This window comes from Rana temporaria, chromosome 12 (genome assembly GCF_905171775.1).
Source record: "Rana temporaria chromosome 12, aRanTem1.1, whole genome shotgun sequence".
Lineage (NCBI taxonomy): Eukaryota > Metazoa > Chordata > Amphibia > Anura > Ranidae > Rana > Rana temporaria.
The window spans coordinates 83,364,836-83,384,572 of NC_053500.1; the positions used below are offsets into that span (position 1 = coordinate 83,364,836).

A 19,737-nucleotide genomic window follows, 5' to 3' on the forward strand; every position below is an offset into this window, starting at 1 on the left:
GCTCCGTTGCTATAGAAGGTATATTGATGATTTGGTGCTCATTTGGGAAGGTGATATGCCATCTTTAAATGCCTTTATGACAAGGTTGAATGCCAATCAACTAGGCATAGTCCTGACCTGGACCGTTTCTACGGAACAGGTGACTTTTCTTGACCTGGAGATATCCAAGTCTCAATCTAGATTGGTGACTAAGAACCATTTCAAGTCGGTGGACAGGAATGGATATATTCCATTAACTAGTTGTCACCACAGATTGTGGTTGTGCAACATACCCCGTGGCCAATTCGTGCGACTGCGGAGAAACTGCTCCAGGGAATCTGATTTCCTTGTGCAGTCCCGTGAGCTGGCAACTAGATTTGTTGCAAAGGGATATTCCAAACCTTTGATAGAACAAGAAATAGAAAAAGTTAGGACATCAGACAGAAATTTGATGATACAGGACAATCCTCCTAAAGATGATGTAGGAACAACTAGTTTCAAGATGCTATTGGATTTTAATGTCCAACATAAATCATTCGAGAAAATTGTCGCCAAATATTGGCCGATATTAAAGGGAGATTCAATCCTTGGTCCTGTCCTCCCTGAGCGCCCACAATTCATTTATAAAAAGGCACCTTCACCGATTGGCACCTGGAGTCACTGATCCACCTGTTATTTCTCGTCCTAGGCTTTTTAATTTTCTGTCGGGGTTCTATGCCTGTGGTAGGTGTGCCACTTGCAAACATGCAAAACGAAATATTAAAAAACGCAAATCTTTTGTTTCCAATGTTACCCATGTAGAGTATCCGATTAAGCAGTTGATCACCTGTGCAACAGAGGGCGTAGTCTACATGCTCGAGTGCGACTGCGGGTTACAGTACATTGGGCGCACCTCACGTGAATTACACGTGAGAGTGGGTGAGCATGTGAGCAACATTAAGCGTGGCATTAAGACCCACAGCGTATCCAGACACTTTAGAGACCATCATCAGAGGGACCCCAAATGTCTTAAAATCTTGGGGTATAGAGAAAGTCACCAGACATTGGAGAGGAGGTCATTATATTCGGCAATTGAGTAAACGAGAATCGTTCTGGATATACGAGATGAAGGTTTCTGTGCCGTTGGGATTGAACGTTGAGTTTGATCTTAACTGTTTTATATCTAACCGTTGATTTTTGGGGATTATGTTATGTTTCTTTTTTGGTATCTGAATTTTATTTGGATGCTATTTTATATATTGTTATTGCCTATTCTACAATTGTATATTTACTTGCTATTTTAGCTTGAACTGCTCCTATATCACTAATGTTGATGCAGTTATATATTGTGAAGTTTAATGTAAGTTCTTTGGTCTTATGTGAGGTAGATGCGGATGACGTCTGTAATTTTATAACTTTTATAATTTTTATACAAACCTTTGGCTGTTTTTAATTTGTTTGCCAGAATGAATATTGTCCATTAGGATTTTAGTATCCTCAGTCTTGTATTTATACACAAGATGGCGCTATTCTCAGGCAATTTTAATTATATGGTTTTTGATTTGTACTTTTGCCTGGCTTGTTGCTTTGCAAACACTAGATGGCGCTAGTCAATTGGCCCCTTTGGTGCTGCTATGGCAACCGTAGTGTATATATAGTGCTGTGGGACGTCTGCGTTGATCCCCGCCCCACGCTGATGAAGTCCCGCCTACATTGAGGACGTAACGCGTACGAGGGGGAGGAGCTACGACGACGTCACCCACGTTGGCCTCACTGAGACCATCACACGCTGTCTGTACTGAACCGGGCCTCCGAGCTGCGGTACAAGCTGGTATCCTTGCACTCGGTTTAGAGTGCACTACAATGTGAGTGTTTTTCTTTTGTTTGTGTTTCGATTATTAAACCTTTTTAAGCAGTGAACACTTAGAGTGTGTCCTTTTACTTTCTCGGTCCTTTGATTGATCTATGGGAGTATTTGTACATTGCTTGCTGGTTCCATCTGGTGGACGTTTTTGGAGTTGAGCCCTGAAAGCTGCTTGCCATGTTGGAGGATATGATTATTGCTTTTTGACCTAGCCACAGGTCGAATTGCTGAGGTGAGAGGCCATCCATTAGCCTTGGTGGAGGATTATCCTGTCCTATGGGTCACAGATCTGATGAAGATTTCTGCACTTTTTATCACCATTGTATTTTTGGAGCACCTTTATCACTTTGCACTTTATGGACTTTGATTATGTTTTTTTGATTATTTATATATTTTAGATTTATTTGCGCTGCACTATTTATTTATTTACTCACACAAAGATCAAGGTATGTCAGATTTCTTCAAGTTCTTAGCACGACGTGAACTGTTAGCAAAGGGACTTGCAAAGTTTAACAATCGCCCTGAAAGTTATAGAGCATGGCGTTCGCCCTTCAGAAATGCAATTAAGGATCTTGGTTTTAAAGCAAGTGAGGTAGTCGATCTCTTAGTCCAATCACTGGGGAATGAGTCATCAGAGCATGCAAGGAAAATCAGAGACATTAACATTAATTACCCAACCAAAGGGCTGAGCATGATATGGCAGAGGATTGATGAATGTTACGGTTCCCCAGAAGTTCTAGAAAACTCTCTTTTCAAAAGAATAGAGGACTTTCCCAAGATTCCTAACAAAGGATACCAGAAGCTGAGAGAATTGAGTGACCTAGTGACAGAACTCCAAATAGCCAAAGCAGAAGGAGATTTGCCAGGCCTTGCCTTTCTGGACACAGCCCGTGGTGTTAACCCTATAGTGCAGAAGCTACCTTACAGCCTTCAAGAAACCTGGATTACACAAGGCTCCAACTACAAGCAAAGGCACAACGTTCCCTTCCCACCATTCTCTTATTTTGTGGACTTTATGCGCCATCAAGCAAAGGTTAAGAATGATCCTAGTTTTGACATCTCATCATCTGACTCTGCCTTCCCTAGGCCAAGTAAGCCTGCTCTAACCCGCAACTTCAAAGTCACACCTGTTGCAGTACACAAAACAAGTGTATCTACAGCTGAGAAAACAAGCAGAGAGTGCTCTCTTCACAAGAAGCCTCATTCATTGTCAAAGTGCAGAGGTTTTAGAGAAAATACTCTCCAAGATCGCAGAACCTTCCTCAAAGAAAACAGAATTTGTTACAGGTGCTGCGCATCAACTTCTCACATTGGTAAAGACTGTAAGGTGAGCATCAACTGCTCTGAGTGTAACAGCACAGAGCACAACACAGCTCTACATCCAGGGCCAGCACCATGGACTCTTACCCCCTCACTCCAGGTGGAAGAGCACGGCGGGGAGCAACAAGACACAGTACCTCCTGTAGTTACACCCTAGTGCACCCAAGTATGTGGAGAAGGTTCGTCTAACAAATCCTGCTCTAAGATTTGTCTTGTTACAGTTTACCCCACAGGCCAGAGAGAAAAAGCAGTGAAGCTATACGTGATCCTGGACGATCAATCGGCGTATATCGCGCACCCACGATAGTGCGCGGTATACGCCGATAAATACGGTATTGGCCTACGCAAATATATTTTTACATCTATTCCAAAAATGTAAATTAAAATATATTTTCCAAAGGCATATATTTTTTAATATATTTTTTAATATATTTGCCAGATATTTTTGAGCATCTAAAAAAATGCATTTAAACATATATTTTTAAATATACTTGTAAAGGCATTCACAAATATAATTTAAATGCATTTTCCAAAGACATATATTGGAAAATATATTTTTAAAATATATTCTTCAGATTTTCTTTAACACATAAAAAAAGTAATTTCAACATATATTTTTACATATATTTGTAAATGTGTTCCAAAAATATAATTGTAATATATTTTCCAAAGGCATATATGTGAAAATATATGTTTGTAAATATATGTTTCAGATATTTTTGAACATATTAAAAAAAATGCATTTGAACATATATCTTTAAATATACTTGTAAATGCATTCCAAAAATATAATTTAAATGTATTTTCCAAAGATATATATTAGAAAATATATTTTTAAAATATGTTTTTCTGAAAATATTTAGGGGCAGATTCACAAAGCGAGTCGATTCTCAAAACAAGATACGACGCATCTGGGTTAGATCCGACAGGAGTACGTCTTCATACGCCTTCGGATCTAAGATGCAATTCTTCGGCGTCCGCTGGGTGGCGTTCACGTCGTTTTCTGCGTCGAGTATGCAAATTAGCTATTTCCGACAATCCACGAACGTACGAGCGGCCGTCGCATTCTTTTACGTCGTCTCTAGTCGGCTTTTTTCGGCGTATAGTTAAAGCTGCTATTTGGTGACGTATAGTTAAACCTGCTATGTTAAGTATGGCCGTCGTTCCCGCGTTTAATTTGATTTTTTTTTTACGTTTGCGTAAGTCGTCCGTGAATCGGGATGGACGTAATTTACGTCCACGTCAAAACAATGACATCCTTGCGATGTCATTTAGCGCAATGCACGGCGGGAAATTTAGGAACGGAGCATGCGCAGTTCGTTTGGCACGGGGACGTGCTTCATTTAAATGAAACACGCCCCCTACTCGCCGCATTTGAATTCCGCGCCGTTACGCCGCTTGAGATACACTACGCCGCCGTAACTTACGGTGCAAAATCTTTAAGGATTCGAACCAAAGCCAGGTAAGGTACGGCGGCATGGCGTATATCAGATACGATGCGCCGGGGCAGATCTTTGTGGATCTGCCCCTTAATGTCTAATAAAGACATTTCAACATATATTTTTTCTGACATTTTTGTAACTATGACATAGATAACATTCTAAATACATTTATAAGAGAGCCACTCCCATTTTAAAATGGTTTGTTTTACTCCTTTTAAAAATAAATAAATAATAAAAACCAAAAGATTCAAATAAAATATAAACATTTTTTTATAAGATTTTAAGCACATAATCCATTTAATACAAAGCAGATAAACCTCTTGCATCCACTTTCCATTCCCAAAGAATGTCATTCTGAATTGAGAACGCTTGTCGGCGGACCAGCAAAACGTCTTAAAATACAGCAAGTCCAGTTAGTTTGATTTATTGATTGACCTGAATGAATGAGAACCTTCACAGACATCCACAGTCCAAGGATCTTGTCTGCTTACAGGGTACCGAGATAAACTCCGGATATAAATCTTCAATGTTCTGTTTAATCCATGAATCAGAAGTTACACTATTATTACCAAACTCACTCATCAGTGTCTTTATGGACCTTGATTTGTGCACTGGTGCACAGTCATGTTGGAACAGGAAGGGGCTGTCCCCAAACTGTTCGCACAAAGTTGGGGGCATGAAATTGTCCAAAATGTCTTGGTATACTGACGCTTTAAGAGTTCCCTTCACTGGAACTAAGGAGCCAAGCCCAACCCCTGAAAAACAACCCCCCCATCATAATCCCCCTCCACCAAATTATTTGGACCAGTGCACAAAGCAAGGTCCATAAAGACATGGATGAGCGAGTTTGGGGTGGAGGAACTTGACTGGCCTGCACAGAGTCCTGACCTCAACCTGATAGAACACCTTTGGGATGAATGTGCTTCTGGAAGAATGGTCTTCCCAGAGGAATTGAATCTGTTATAGACTGGGATGCCATTAAAGTTCATGTGCGTGTAAAGGCAGGTGTCCTAATACTTTTGGCAATATAGTATATATAGTATATATACTGTATATTCTTTTTATACTAAGTCCAGTCCATTGTTTGGACTTTGTACCTGCCGAAGGGTAATTCCAGCAGCCAAATAAAAGGAATTGGAATATTAAAGTTCTCCCCAGCACAAAATTAAAACTCAGCAGCTACACAATGGGGGTTATTTACTAAAGGCAAATCCACTTTGCACTACAAGTGCAAACTACAAATGCAAAGTGCACTTGAAATTGCAAGGAAAGTGCACTTGGAAGTGCAGTCGCTGTAGATCCGAGGGGAGAAAGGAAAATAAAAAAACAGCATTTTAGCTTGCACATGATTGGATGATAAAATCAGCAGAGCTTCCCCTCATTTCAGATCTACCCCTCATTTCAGATCTACCCCTCAGATTTACAGCGCCTGCACTTACAAGTGCACTTGTAGTGCAAAGTGGATTTGCCTTTAGTAAATAACCCCCATACTGTACACATACTGCAGCTGCTGACTTAATATTAGGACACTTACCTGTCCTGGAATCCAGCGATGTTGGTACCCCAGCCTATGTTTCCATTGGCTCTCGGGTGCTGCTGCTGCCATTCCCTATAGGGAATATATACATACACACACATATAGCAGAATGAAGATACAGTGTGTGTATATATATATATATATATATATATATATATATATATATATATATACATATATATATATATATATATATATATATATATATATATATATACATATATATATACATATATATATATATATATATATATATATATATATATATATATATATATATATATATATATAATCTAGAATGCCTCTCCCATCACTTACTTACATGTATAAATATTTTTCTCATTTCGTTTTTTTCATTCCTTTTATTGGGATGTGGGTCAATGATTTCTGTGCCTTCAATCTTCTAATATGTAAATCCTGCCCTGGGAAAAACTCTTCAAACAGACAGACTTCTATCATATTACATGAAGACAGGAAGTAAGCTGGGTGGGAACCAGAGGGGTGGTGAACTTTCACCTCTCACTTCCTGTAAGGCCTAGTCTGAAAGGAAAGCATGGCATGGTGGAGATACTCTGTATTCTCCTGGATGGATTCTCCTGGATTAAAGGTATGCCTTCTATCAAATAATATTAGAATTGTGAGAGTTTGGTGCATGAGTTAAGTTGTATTTGTCTATTTCCTGCTGAATAGTTCTCATTCTGTGTGCATTCACCTTCCCAGTTACCATGCAGCATGTTCACAGTAATGTAATATTATAGAGCTCCTCTTCCACAGCATGTCACTCTGCTTCATATAATATGTATGGCTTCCATGTTATATCCAGTGACTGTGTAGCATACTTTCAGTGCACCCTGCTTCATATAATATGTATGGCTTCCATGTTATATCCAGTGACTGTGTAGCATACTTTCAGTGCACCCTGCTTCATATAATATGTATGGCTTCCATGTTATATCCAGTGACTGTGTAGCATACTTTCAGTGCACCACACTACAAGTGCACTTGAAAATGCAGTCGCTGTAGATCGGAGGGGAAGATCTGAAATGAGGGGAAGCTCTGCTGATTTTATCATCCAATCATGTACCAGCAAAAATGCTTTTTTTTTCCCATGTCCCCTTCAGATCTACAGCGACTGCACTTCCAAGTGCACTTGTAGTGCAAAGTGGATTTGCCTTTAGTAAATATACCCCATTATAATGTCAGGGCACAGTGCTACCAATTTTTTTTGTCTCCCTCCCCTTTTGCATATTATTATCTGCCCTGCTACTAGGTGCCAACAGATATGGATTTTTCCATACAGATACCAATTATGGGCCACCTTTCAGGCCGATAACAATATGAGGTACTGATATTCTGTTTACATCCAGCTGCCCCAGAAGTAGCCTGATATCAGTTGACACCTAGGCCTTTTTTGTATTCTAACAGCCACTGGCCACTGTCAGAATTAGGGGTGCAACGGATCGTGACCGTTCCGTGATCCGAACGGGTCGCCCTGTTTGGATCGGCACACAACGCGATCCGCAGAGCGCTCCCTCGGCCTTAGGAAAGGCCGCGGCTTCGGCCTAGCTCCGGAGCGGTCGGCCATCTTGGTTCACCTGGCCAGGCCAGTAGAAGGAGCTGTGAGCCCCGAGCGCATAGCCTGTTGCACTCCTCACCTCTCGTCTGATTGCCAGCCCTGCCGTGCGATGTCACCGCCGCTTCTGCGTTACATTAGGTAGGAAGGTTATTGCTTAAACTGCAAAATTGCGCACCTCAGTGCTGTGCAATGGCATCAGTGGGGTGTTGCACACCTCGCTGCTGTATGACAGTAGGCTACTTGTGTAGCATTTTTTGTCCTAAATGCCGGTCTAGTGCTCTGCTGCGCCAAAGCTGCGTACCTTTGCGGTGCACTAAAAACAAAACCAGTCTCCTCTGTTGGTGCTATACCTCCCCCTTCTCCAAGGTGTAATGCAAAAAAACATTCCTAAAAAGGTTACCTATGGCCACCCCAGACTACAAGCTATAGTGTTCACACATACAGCGTCACTAAAGGTTTTTTTTTTTTTAATTGCTGATCCGAAAAACGATCCGATCCGTGACTCCTGATCCGAGGATCGATCCGATCCGTGAGTTTTTTGATCCGTTGCACCCCTAGTCAGAATACAGGAAAAAAGAGCAGATAGCAGGGGAATAAATAGCCAGGTTGCTATTGACTGTTTTAAATTGCAGTAGCCAATAGTTAGTGGGCTATTGCACCTGCCCACTGCCTGTTGTCAATCAGCAAAGGAGAGGATTTGAAGGAGAACATTCTTCTTCAGGTCTTCCTCTGCTGATTGACAGCAGGCAGTGGGAAGGGGGCGCAATAGTCAGCCTAATTTTAAAATTGAAACAGCCAATGGCAGTCTGGCTATGGTTCCCCCACTACCTGCTGTTTACATTCAGCTGCCATCAAATACATTGTGCAGAAAGAGGTTAGCGGTGTCTGTGTGGTGTGTGTGTGTGTGTGTGTGGGGGGGGGGGGGGGGGGTTTGGTGGAAAGCTAATTTTTTTTTTTTTGGGGGGGGGATTCTGACAGATGGGCCGCTGTCAAAGCACCTGACCAAGACTGACAACTGGTGAATGGAAAACCGGAATAAGCACTTGGAAGAAGAAAACCGACAACTGAGACAACTTGCCTTTGGTAAGCGAACAACTTAATTACGGTGGTGGGCACCTTCCGTTTTTTGTATATCACCGCATTCAACTGGCACTGTATCTGATCATAATATCTGCATCATCCTTCATTATTCATTTGGTCATCAGTGTTTGAGTTTTGTGGTGATATCATTAAGAACTTTTGAGGTTTGGTTTGCCAATTGTGTGCTGTTGGTGCTTGAGATGGGTGCTTGAGATTTACTATTAGCTCTCAAGCAACCAGAAACAACAGTACCAATGGGGATCGTTAGGCAACTGGGAGTTTACTGTACTATTCATTATAGTATGAGTGAGTGCACTGAGGCAACTACATACTATATACACAAGTAAGATCTTCTGTTTTGTGGAACATCCTTACTTTTACCTTGGGTGAAACCCTCCTGGAATATTTTTGATCTAGTGGGGGGGTCAGCAGCAGACTGGAGGAAACCCTCTAATCATGTAAAAGTACATTTTTCCACAAGTCATCAATTTCTAACAAATGAAATGAATGGATATAGTGAGAAAATAGGCCATTATGTTACTTAAAAAGTTTTTATGCATTTCCATAGATTTTCCTGGCGTAATGTATACTTTGAAAACCACAAGTGCGCAGCTAATAGTACTGAAGAATGATGGTGGAAGTTCATCCTGTGTGGGTGTATCGTGTGCATCACCTTCTGTCCCGTCTGAAGAGTTGAGCTCATCTCCTTGTCAAGTGTCGTACTCAAGGCCTAAACAGGTAGGTTTTCTTTTGGTACCGAAACATTAAAACGTATTTTTTTTAAATATCAAACATGTCCTACTCCTATTTACCTGCTCTGTGTAAGGGTTTTTGTACAGAGCAGCTCAGATCCTTCTCTTCTCAGGTCCCATGCCAGTGCTCCTGAACCAGAGCTCTGTGTGTCCAATCACACACTAAGCCTTGCCTTGGCCCCATCTCCTAATTAGCTCACTGGCTGTGATTGATAGCATCGGGAGCCAATAGCTCCCACCGCTACAGAAAGCCAATCAGCAGTGCAAGTCCCTGGAGAGACAAGGCTCTCGTGGACATCGCTGGACAGAGAGGGGACTCATGTAAGTATAGGGGGGCTGCTGCACACAGAAGTTTTTTTTTTTTTTTTACCTTTATGCATAGAATACATGAAGGTAAAAACCCTTGTGTCTTTACAACCACTTCAATAAAAAGTAACTTTTCTAAGCGGCTGACAGATGGAGAGAAGCAGGTACAGTTAGACCCTATGAAAACATCAGCTTTGACATGTAGACTGTAAGCCAATTTGACTGTTGTGTCAAAATGAGATATCTTTCTCAGTCTGGTAGTAGTCTGAACTAATAAGGCAAGTTGTAGGCAAGATGTTGATTTTTATACAGATTTTTGAAAAGTCTACAATATTTTGATGTTTTTATACATGCTTAATATTGTTAGTTTTATTTACTCAGCTGCATCTGTTAGACCCCTTTCACACTGAGGCAGTTTTCAGGCGTTTTAGCACTAGAAATGGCCTCTAAAAAGCTCATAAAACGGCATCCCTTTCAGTGCAATGAGTAATTTCACACTGGGGCAGTGCGCTTGCGCAACATTAGAAAAAGTCCTGCAAGCAGCATCTGGGGAGGGTTGGGAGCGCTATAAATAGCGCTCCTAAAACGCATCTGCCTATTGAAATTAATGGGCAGTGCTTCCAAAGCACCCTAAAAGCGCATTAAAAACTGGACTTTTTCCCTTTAAAAAAAAAAACGCCTAAAAAGTGCTACAAAAACACTGCAAAACCGCCGGAGCTTTAGCATCGCTGCAGTGTGAAAAGGGTCTTATATGGCTTTTGATTCACAGGGAAAATCTAATAAGTCTAATATTTTCCATTTACTTTTTAAAGCTGCTACTTTGGCAAAGTTTCCTGGGACTTCATAAGCTGTGATCAGTGACGCTGTTACGAGAAAAATTGCGGCCTTTAAATATCACCTGAAGGGAAACATCAGGAACCTCAGCAGAATACCACAAACTTTTATGTCATTAATGTCATTTACCACAGTTAACACCACTTTCTATTCCCTGTGTTGTAGTTTTTGTATATTTACATGATAATAAAGTTGTGTGTATTGTACTGTGTTATTGTTTTTTTTCCAAATGTTTGCTAGTTTTATAGGCCTACAATATATACAATACAATATATAAATACACAGCATTTCAAAATGTAATAGGAATGTATTTTTTTAAAATTTTGCATTCAGAAGTACATTTACATTTATATTTAAAATATATTTTAAAAAAACATTCTTAATATATTTTTCTGAAATATATTGCCATATATTTGAAATGCTACAATTTTGGCCAGATTCAATATATTTCAAAAATATATTTCAATATATTTGTGCATATATTTCAGAATGCATTGTGAAATATGTTGCAAATATATTCATAAATATATGTTACATGTACTTCTGAATGCATTTAGCAATATATTTTTGCAGCCATAAATATATTGCAAAGTGCATTTTGGAATGCATTGTGAATATATTCATAAATATATGTGAAATGTACTTCTGAATGCATTTAGCAATATATTTCTGAATATATTCACAATGCATTCCAAAATGCACATTGCAATATATTTATGGTTGCATAAATATATTGCTAAATGCATTCAGAAGTATATTTAACATATATTTATGAATATATTTGCAACATATTTCACAATGCATTCCAAAATATATTCACAAATATATTGAAATATATTTTTGAAATATATTGAATCTGGCCAAAATTGTAGCATTTCAAATATATGGCAATATATTTGAGAAAAATATATTAAGAATGTTTTTAAAAAATATATTTAAAATATATTTTACTTCCACATGGGAACTCCCCCTATGCCCAGAAGCTAGATCTCGGATGGGTCATCATGGGCAACGTATGCCTAGGGAGTGTTCACAAACCAACCAGCGTGAACTCTCTATTTACAAAGACACTAGAGGGTGGGCGTCCATCCTTATTTCAGCCTTGCACCAACAGATTGCTCGTAAGAGAGAAGCCTGCCAGTGTAATTCATTCCAACCCTTACACCGCTAATCTTCTTTGTGATGAAGACAGAGATCGTTTAGGATGCTCAGTTTTCCAAGGGACTAAAGAAGATCACAAACTTGCCCCATCTATTGAAGATCATATCTTCTTGTAAATAATGAGACAGGGATTCCACAAAAACAATGAAAACAGCTGGGTAGCACCCCTGCCTTTCAAAGCACAGAGACCCTGTCTTGCTAACAACAGAGAATAAGCTTTAAAGCGCCTTTCTTCCCTTAAACGCAATCTTCAAAGGAAGCCAGAAATGAAAGGGAACTTCTTCTCATTCATGAGTAAGATGTTTGAGGATGACTATGCTGAGATAGCCCCACCTTTAAAAGACAATGAAGAGTGCTGGTACCTACCAATCTTCAGCGTCTTCCACCCCAAAAGCCAGGTAAAATCCGGGTAGTGTTTGACTCCAGCTCTCAGCACGAAGGGGTCTCACTAAATGATGTCCTCCTAAAGGGACCAGATCTCAGCAACACACTTCTTGGTGTTCTCATCAGGTTCTGCAAGGAAGCAGTTGCCATAGTTGTAGACATACAGAAAATGTTTCATAGCTTCCAAGTCAAGGAAGAACACAGGAACTTCTTGAGATTCCTATGGTTCAAAGACAATGACCCTACTAAAGACATTACAGAATACCGCATGAAAGTGCATGTTTTTGGTAACAGTCCATCCCCTGCTGTTGCCATCTATGGACTTAAGCTATCCACCCAAGAAGGTGAGAAAGACTTTACACAGTTTATTTAAAGAGACTTTAATGTAGATGATGGTCTGAAATCACTTTCTTCACCCAAAGCTGCAATAAGTCTACTCAAGAGGACTAGAGTTGAGCGAACCCGAACTGTAAAGTTCGGGTTCGGTACAGACTTTGGGTTTTTCCCGAACCCGGACCCGAACCCGAATAATTGGAAAAAGTTTGGGTCCGGGTTCGGAGTTCGGGAAAAAAATGCGCGGAGGTCCCCGCAAATTCAATAACCAGACCCTTTAGGTCTGGTATGGATATTAAGGGGAACCCCGCCGTCAATTTAAAAAAAAAATGACGTGCGGTTCCCCCTAAATATCCATAACCAGACCCTTCAGGTCTGGTATGGATATTAAGGGGAACCCGCCGTCAATAAAAAAAATCACGTGCGGTTCCCCCTAAATATATCCAGCGATGAGAAGATCCATCCATCCAGAGCGCAGCATCGCCGACCTCCTCTCACCACTGGACACAGCCCAGCGAATGACGCGCTGAAGCTGTGACATTACTTATATAGGGGAGGCAGGGCCACCAGTCACGTGACCCCGCACCCTCTGACGCACCCTCTGCTACGTCACTGGGGAAGCCCAGGAAGAGGGGAGACTGGGCTTACCCAGTGACGTAGCAGAGGGTACGTCAGGGGGTGCGGGGTCACGTGACGGATGGCCCTGCCTCCCCTATATAAGTAATGTCACAGCTTCAGCGCGTCATTCGCTGGGCTGTGTCCAGCGGTGAGAGGAGGTCGGCGATGCTGCACTCTGGATGGATGGATCTTCTCATCGCTGGAGATCACCCGCACCCGTCGCTGGATCAGGACAACGTTGGAGCAGGAAGCCGGGAACGAGTGGATTATCACCGCTGGAGTTTTTTTATTTATTTTTTTATTAATAAAGGACTTTATTCTACGATGTGTGTTTTTTTTTTTACAAGAATTTACACTTCCTTCGTGAAATGGTAGGGGTACAGTGTACCCCATTACCATTTCACACAGGGGGGGGGTCAGGATCTGGGGGTCCCCTTTGTTAAAGGGGTCTTCCAGATTCTGATAAGCCTCCCGCCCGCATACCCCCACAACCATCGGGCAAGGGTTGTGGGGATGAGACCCTTGTCCCCATCAACATGGGGACAAGGTGCTTTGGGGGGCACCCCAAAGCACCCTCCCAATGTTGAGGGCATGTGGCCTGGTGCGGTTCAGGAGAGGGGGGGCGCACTCTGTCCCCCCTCTTTTCTGCGGCCGGCCAGGTCAACGTGCTCGTATAACGGGTTTGGTTATGGATATTTAGGGGGAACCGCACGTCATTTTTTTTTTAATTGACGGCGGGGTTCCCCTTAATAGCCATACCAGACCTGAAGGGTCTGGTTATGGATATTTAGGGGGAACTGCACGTCATCTTTTTAAATTGATGGCGGGGTTCCCCTTAATATCCATACCAGACCTAAAGGGTCTGGTTATTGAATTTGCAGGGACCTGCAGGGACCATTTTTTTTTCTAAAAGTCCGTGTCCCATTGACTACAATGGGGTTCGGGGTTCGTGTTCGGGTTCCCGAACCCGAACTTTTTTTTTAAAGTTCGGGTTCGGACCCGAACCCGAACATCCAGGTGTCCGCTGCACTCTAAAGAGGACTCAAAGCACACTTGCCTCTTCAAATCTTAGACTGCATAAGATAGCATCAAACAACAAGGTCGTCATGGAGGCCTTCCCTTCTCAAGATTATGCCAGGGACTTCAAAGATCTGGACTTAGCTACAGACTCCCTTCCTATGCAACGCAGTCTAGGACTCAACTGGGACCTCAAGACTGACACCCTTACCTTTCAGGTCGACCAAGAGCCAAAACCCTTCACTCGGCGAGGTGTCCTATCCACCATCAACAGCCTGTATGATCCACTTGGGTTTGCAGCACCGGTGACCATCCAAGGTAAGATTCTGCTTAGAGAGCTTACTGCAGACAGATGTGATTGGGACTCTCCACTATCTCCTGAGAAAGAGAGACATTATGGGTAACATGGAGAGACTCTTTAAAGACTTTATCTAACCTACACATACATAGACCATACACCAACTTTCCTCCTGAAAGGGTTCAGTCTAGAAAGTTATGTGTATTCTACGATGCTTCAGTCAAGGCAATAGGAGCAGTAACCTACCTCAAGTCAGTAGCCATCGAGGGCCAAATTCATATTGGGTTCGTTATGGGTAAGGACAAGCTAGCACCATGTCCTGAAACCACCATTCCAAGATTGGAACTGTGTGCTGCTGTACTAGCAGTAGAACTAGCAGAACTTATTACATCTGAGATGGATATAGAACTCGAGGATACAGAGTTTTACACAGACAGCAAGGTAGTGTTGGGCTACATTTACAATGAAAGTAGGAGATTCTATGTCTATGTACACAACAGAGTCCTAAGGATCAGGAAGTCTACACAGCCCACCCAGTGGCGTTATGTCTCAACTGATCATAACCCAGCAGAACATGCCACAAGGTCTGTGCCAGCATCCCGTCTCAAAGACACTACATGGCTCACAGGACCACCCTTCCTGTACAAGTCAGTGCCTACCACTCCAGAAAAGGAGATATATGTACTGTTAGAACCTAAATCTGACTCAGACATCCGTCCTCAGGTTTCCACACTACATACAACAATTTCTAACCAACTGTTGGGATCCAAGCGCTTCGATAAGTTCTCCACTTGGAAGTCCTTACAAAGAGCTACAGCTTGCTTGGTTCACATAGCCAGATCCTTTACAGGCACCCCTACAAGACCAAGTTGTTGCAAAGGTTGGCATTATTGTTACAAGCCATATACAGTAGATGAGCTCACAGAAGCGAAAAATGTAATCATCCGCTGTATCCAACAAGAGACTTATGCACTGACACTAGAATGTCTTCGAAATTGCAAGAGCATTCCAAAGAACTGTCCTCTAAGGAAACTCAACCCCTTTATAGACAATGAGGGACTGTTACTTGTGGGAACTTCAAAACTCACACATGAGACTCTGACAACCTTCATAGCTGAAGTATCAGCAATAATGAATGCCAGACCCTTGACATCTATACCCAATGATCCTGAAGATCCTTTCTTGCTTACACCTTCCACTTTGCTCACTCAGAAAGTCGAGGTGATCACAGCTCCTTCAGTCAATCTGGACTCAAAGGACTTATACAGATGTCAATGAAAAAGAGTACAAGTGTTAGCCGACACCTTTTGGAACAAGTGGAAGAAACAATACTTGTCTAATCTACAGACCAGGAACAAATGGCAAGATAGCAAGCCCAACTTAGAGCCTGGTGCCATTGTTCTCATGAAAGACTCTCAATTAAGGAGAAACGAGTGGCCTTTGGGTTTGATAACCCAAGTGTTTCCCAGTGAAGATGGACACGTCAGGAAAGTTGAACTCAAAGTCATTAGGCAAGGCCAGCCTAAACTTTTCCTCAGACCTGTTTCCGAACTTGTTTTGTTACTCTCCTCCGGAGTGCCATGATGTGTGGTATCCGTGGGAAACCAAGCAGGGGGGGTGTAATGCCTTCATTAAATAAGGCTCATAGTCTTCATTGACTTTAGTTTGTTTGAATTAAATCAATGCTGCCATCTAGTGGACATTCTGTTTAGCTGCACCTGTTCTATCTTAATACAGTCAGCTAGAATAGTTTATTAGTTTGACCCATGCAAGCCTCCGTATTTCAATCCCATGAGGCTTTGCTCCTTCTCCAGGCCTTTCTTTCCATTTTCTCCTTGGAAGCAAACACATGTCTGCTGAGTTCTATCCCACGTCAGCCATACTGATCCATCTCCGGTACACTTATCTTTGTGTCTCTAGCTAGGTAGTTAGGGATGCTCTAATTGTGTGATTATTTACTAATTGTACTTGTTTGTATCTGTTTCAGTTTTACTCTATCTTGTACTAATAAAAGTTCATAAGGATTCTGCGCCTACTGGAATGCATTGGTATGAGAAGAGTTATCAGTGTGCCCGAATACACATCAGTCACGTGTAGTGAGGGGCATACCAAGGACCACTGGATCTTCAGAGTCACTTGAAATTGATGTCAAAGGTCTGGCGTTAATGATAGCTGTAAACTCTGCCATAAATGTCACTCAACATTCGTGACTATGCCTTGCAGTTCCTACTTGTAGCAAGATAGAGTCAAGAATTCTGCAGGCCTATCCTCCTCTCCCAAACACCTCCCATGTGAGAAGAGTGAGGTGGGTTGAATATTCATGTGCAGTCTTGTTCACTCAAGTATCTTTCTACTCTGATGCCACGTACACACAGTCGTTTTTTGTCTTGGAAAAAAACATAGTTTTTTATCATGAAAAAAAACAATGTTTTTCAAACTTCATTTTATAAAACAACGTTGCCTACACACCATTGTTTTTTCAAAAAGCTCTAGCAAAGCGTGGTTATGTACAGCACATACGATGGCACTCTGTTTCATTCAAGCTCACGTCATAACTTGCTTCTGAGCATGCGCTGGTTTAAAAACGTTGTTTTAAACATCGTTTTAGCCCACACACGGTCATTTTTTATGACACAAAAAACGACATTTTGAAAAACGACATAAAAAATTGAAGCATGTTCGAATTTTTTTGGGTTGTTTTTTAGAAGACAAAAAACGACGTTTTGCCCAGACACGATCATTTTAAATTACGTTTTTAAAAATGTCATTTTTTTTCATCACAAAAAACGACGGTGTGCGCGCGGCATGAGAACATCCAAGTTAGAAGGAATTTGAAGTTCTTTTACTGCTCCTACAAAGTTAGACCCTCTGTCAGAGCGAATGAGTTTCACTAGGGCTCTGATTGCAATCAAACGTCTGATGCCGCATACACACGATCATTTTTCGGCATGAAAAAAACTTTGTTTTAAAAAAATGTAATTTAAAATGATAGTGTGTGGGCTTCACATCATTTTTCGGCTTCTGAAAAACGAAAAAAAAAAAAATTCGAGCATGCTGCATTTTTTAACAATGTTTTAAACAATGTCGTTTTTCGGGTTGTAAAAAATGATCGTGTGTGGGCTAAAATGACGTTAAAAACCTGCGCATGCTCAGAAGCAAGTTATGAGACGGTAGCGCTCGTTCTGGTAAAACTACCATTCGTAATGGAGTAAGCACATTCATCACGCTGTAACAGACAGAAAAGCGCAAATCGTCTTTTACTAACACAAAATCAGCTTAAGCAACCCCAAGGGTGGTGTCATCCGCATGGAACTTCCCCTTTATAGTGCCGTCGTACGTGTTGTACGTCACCGCGCTTTGCTAGAGCATTTTTTAAAAACGATGGTATGTGGGCAACATAGTTTTAATGATGAATTTGGAAAAACGTTGTTTTTTCTACATGCCGAAAAACGTCGTTTTTTTTAATGCCGAAAAATTATCGTGTGTACGCGGCATCAGAATATTAATGAAACCTGAAGTGTCCATGGTTTTCAGGTTAGATACAGCAGCACTTGCTTTAACAGAAGCATCCGAAAACACACAGGCCCGGATTTACGTAGCACTTATGCCGACGTATCTCGAGATACGCCGCATAAGTGCACATATGCGCCATCGTATCTGTAACGGAATGACCCGGGACAAATAGAGACTTTGTAAGGATGAGGGGTACTCCTGTACCGGCGTCACCAAGGAGTCTTATGTCTAGGGTCACCTTATGTCCGATAGGGCCATAGGGTGACTGAGAAATTATATCCTAAATTACAAGACAGGGGACATCACTGATAGTTCATATTGCAGGATCTTGAGATATTGCAAGTTGTTGGTTAATTGTGACCCAACCAGTCAATAGTGATTAATTTCTATGATTAGCCCTGGCTAGTGACATGCTAATTGAGTCTGCTTCTGAAAGACCTCTCACTGTGTGATGCTGCTTTGTGTGAATTCTATTGATATAAGATGTGTAATGGAACTTGCCAAACTGTATGCGGAGACAGAACGTCTGTCTAGGGATGTGGATTGAGAAGAGATCATTGTGTGATGGTGTTTTGTTTGAGTTCTGTTAATGAAGGAATGTGCAGTGATTATGTCATCATAATTATAGCCCGGCGCCGAGATGTCTAGAATGTTTAGCAATTAGCCATCTGAAGGTGTATTGAAGCCCCCCAGGGTGTGGGTGGAGAGTTTGATTGTTCATGTGCCTTGAAAACTGTATAAAAGCTGAGAGTGAACCATTAAAGTTGTCTTCATTTTGAAACCAGAGAACACGGAGCAAGTCATGTTATTCTGGGAAATGGGATGCCTGCTGGTTTGTCTGTGTGTCAGATGAGCTGTCGTAGTTGATGGAAGGTTGTAAACAGTGGTGACCGTTACAGTATCTATGCGCCTGACTCTGAAAGCAAGATACGCCTGAAACTAGGCTTCATCCGACCGACGTAAGTTTCCTACACCGTCGTATCGTGGGCGCATATTTGCGCTGGCCGCAAGGGGCGCTCCCATTGATTTACGATTTGAATATGCAAATGAGTGAGATACGCCGATTCACGAACGTACTTGCGCCTGGCGCATTAATATACGCAGTTTACGTAAGTTGTACGTCCGGCGTAAAGTTAAGCCTCATATAGCAGGTGTAAGTCAGCAGCCTCAATGCAAATGGCTGCACCAGGGAACACAGTCGTCGTTTTTTACGTAGTTTACGTAGTACATGAATAGGGCTGGGCGTAAGTTACGTTCACGTCGTAGGCAGTGATTCGACGTATCTTAGGCGTTCGTTCCGATGTGATTCTGAGCATGCGCACTGGGATACGTCCATGAGCCGGCGCATGCGCCGTTCGTTATTTGTATCTTAATGGCGCTCGGCCCATCATTTACATGGGGTCACGCCTCATTAGCATGGCTCACGCCCACTGCCACTTACAACGAGTTACGCCGAGGGAACCCAGTGTAGATTTGGGAGCAAGTGCTTTGTGAATACTGTGCTTGCCGATCTGCGCTACATTGGCATAGCGTATATTCATTACGCGCCGGCATAACTATGCGCCGCTGTATGTGAATCCGGGCCTCAGTCTTTGCATCTGAACGTCTGCAGATGACAGAGGTGCATATGGGCATGGAATTTTAAGGTTGGATAAAGCTGTTAGTGAGTCCTTCAACTCCAGCCATAAGTTCTTCCTGCCTGTGGGGAGAGGGTGGTCCAAATCTAACGACTCAGGCCCCGTAC

The 19,737-nt window shown here is 41.9% G+C and overlaps 2 long non-coding RNA genes across 2 annotated transcripts; both read left to right on the plus strand.

Annotated features, from left to right (window-relative positions):
* Nucleotides 1-6,653: 6,653 nt before the first annotated feature.
* LOC120919426 lies at nucleotides 6,654-8,749 on the plus strand. Its single transcript, XR_005744568.1, has 2 exons — nucleotides 6,654-6,728; nucleotides 8,676-8,749. It is a non-coding gene; the product is annotated as an uncharacterized LOC120919426 (long non-coding RNA).
* Nucleotides 8,750-9,368: 619 nt separating this feature from the next.
* LOC120919425 lies at nucleotides 9,369-10,875 on the plus strand. Its single transcript, XR_005744567.1, has 2 exons — nucleotides 9,369-9,515; nucleotides 10,648-10,875. It is a non-coding gene; the product is annotated as an uncharacterized LOC120919425 (long non-coding RNA).
* Nucleotides 10,876-19,737: the final 8,862 nt, after the last annotated feature.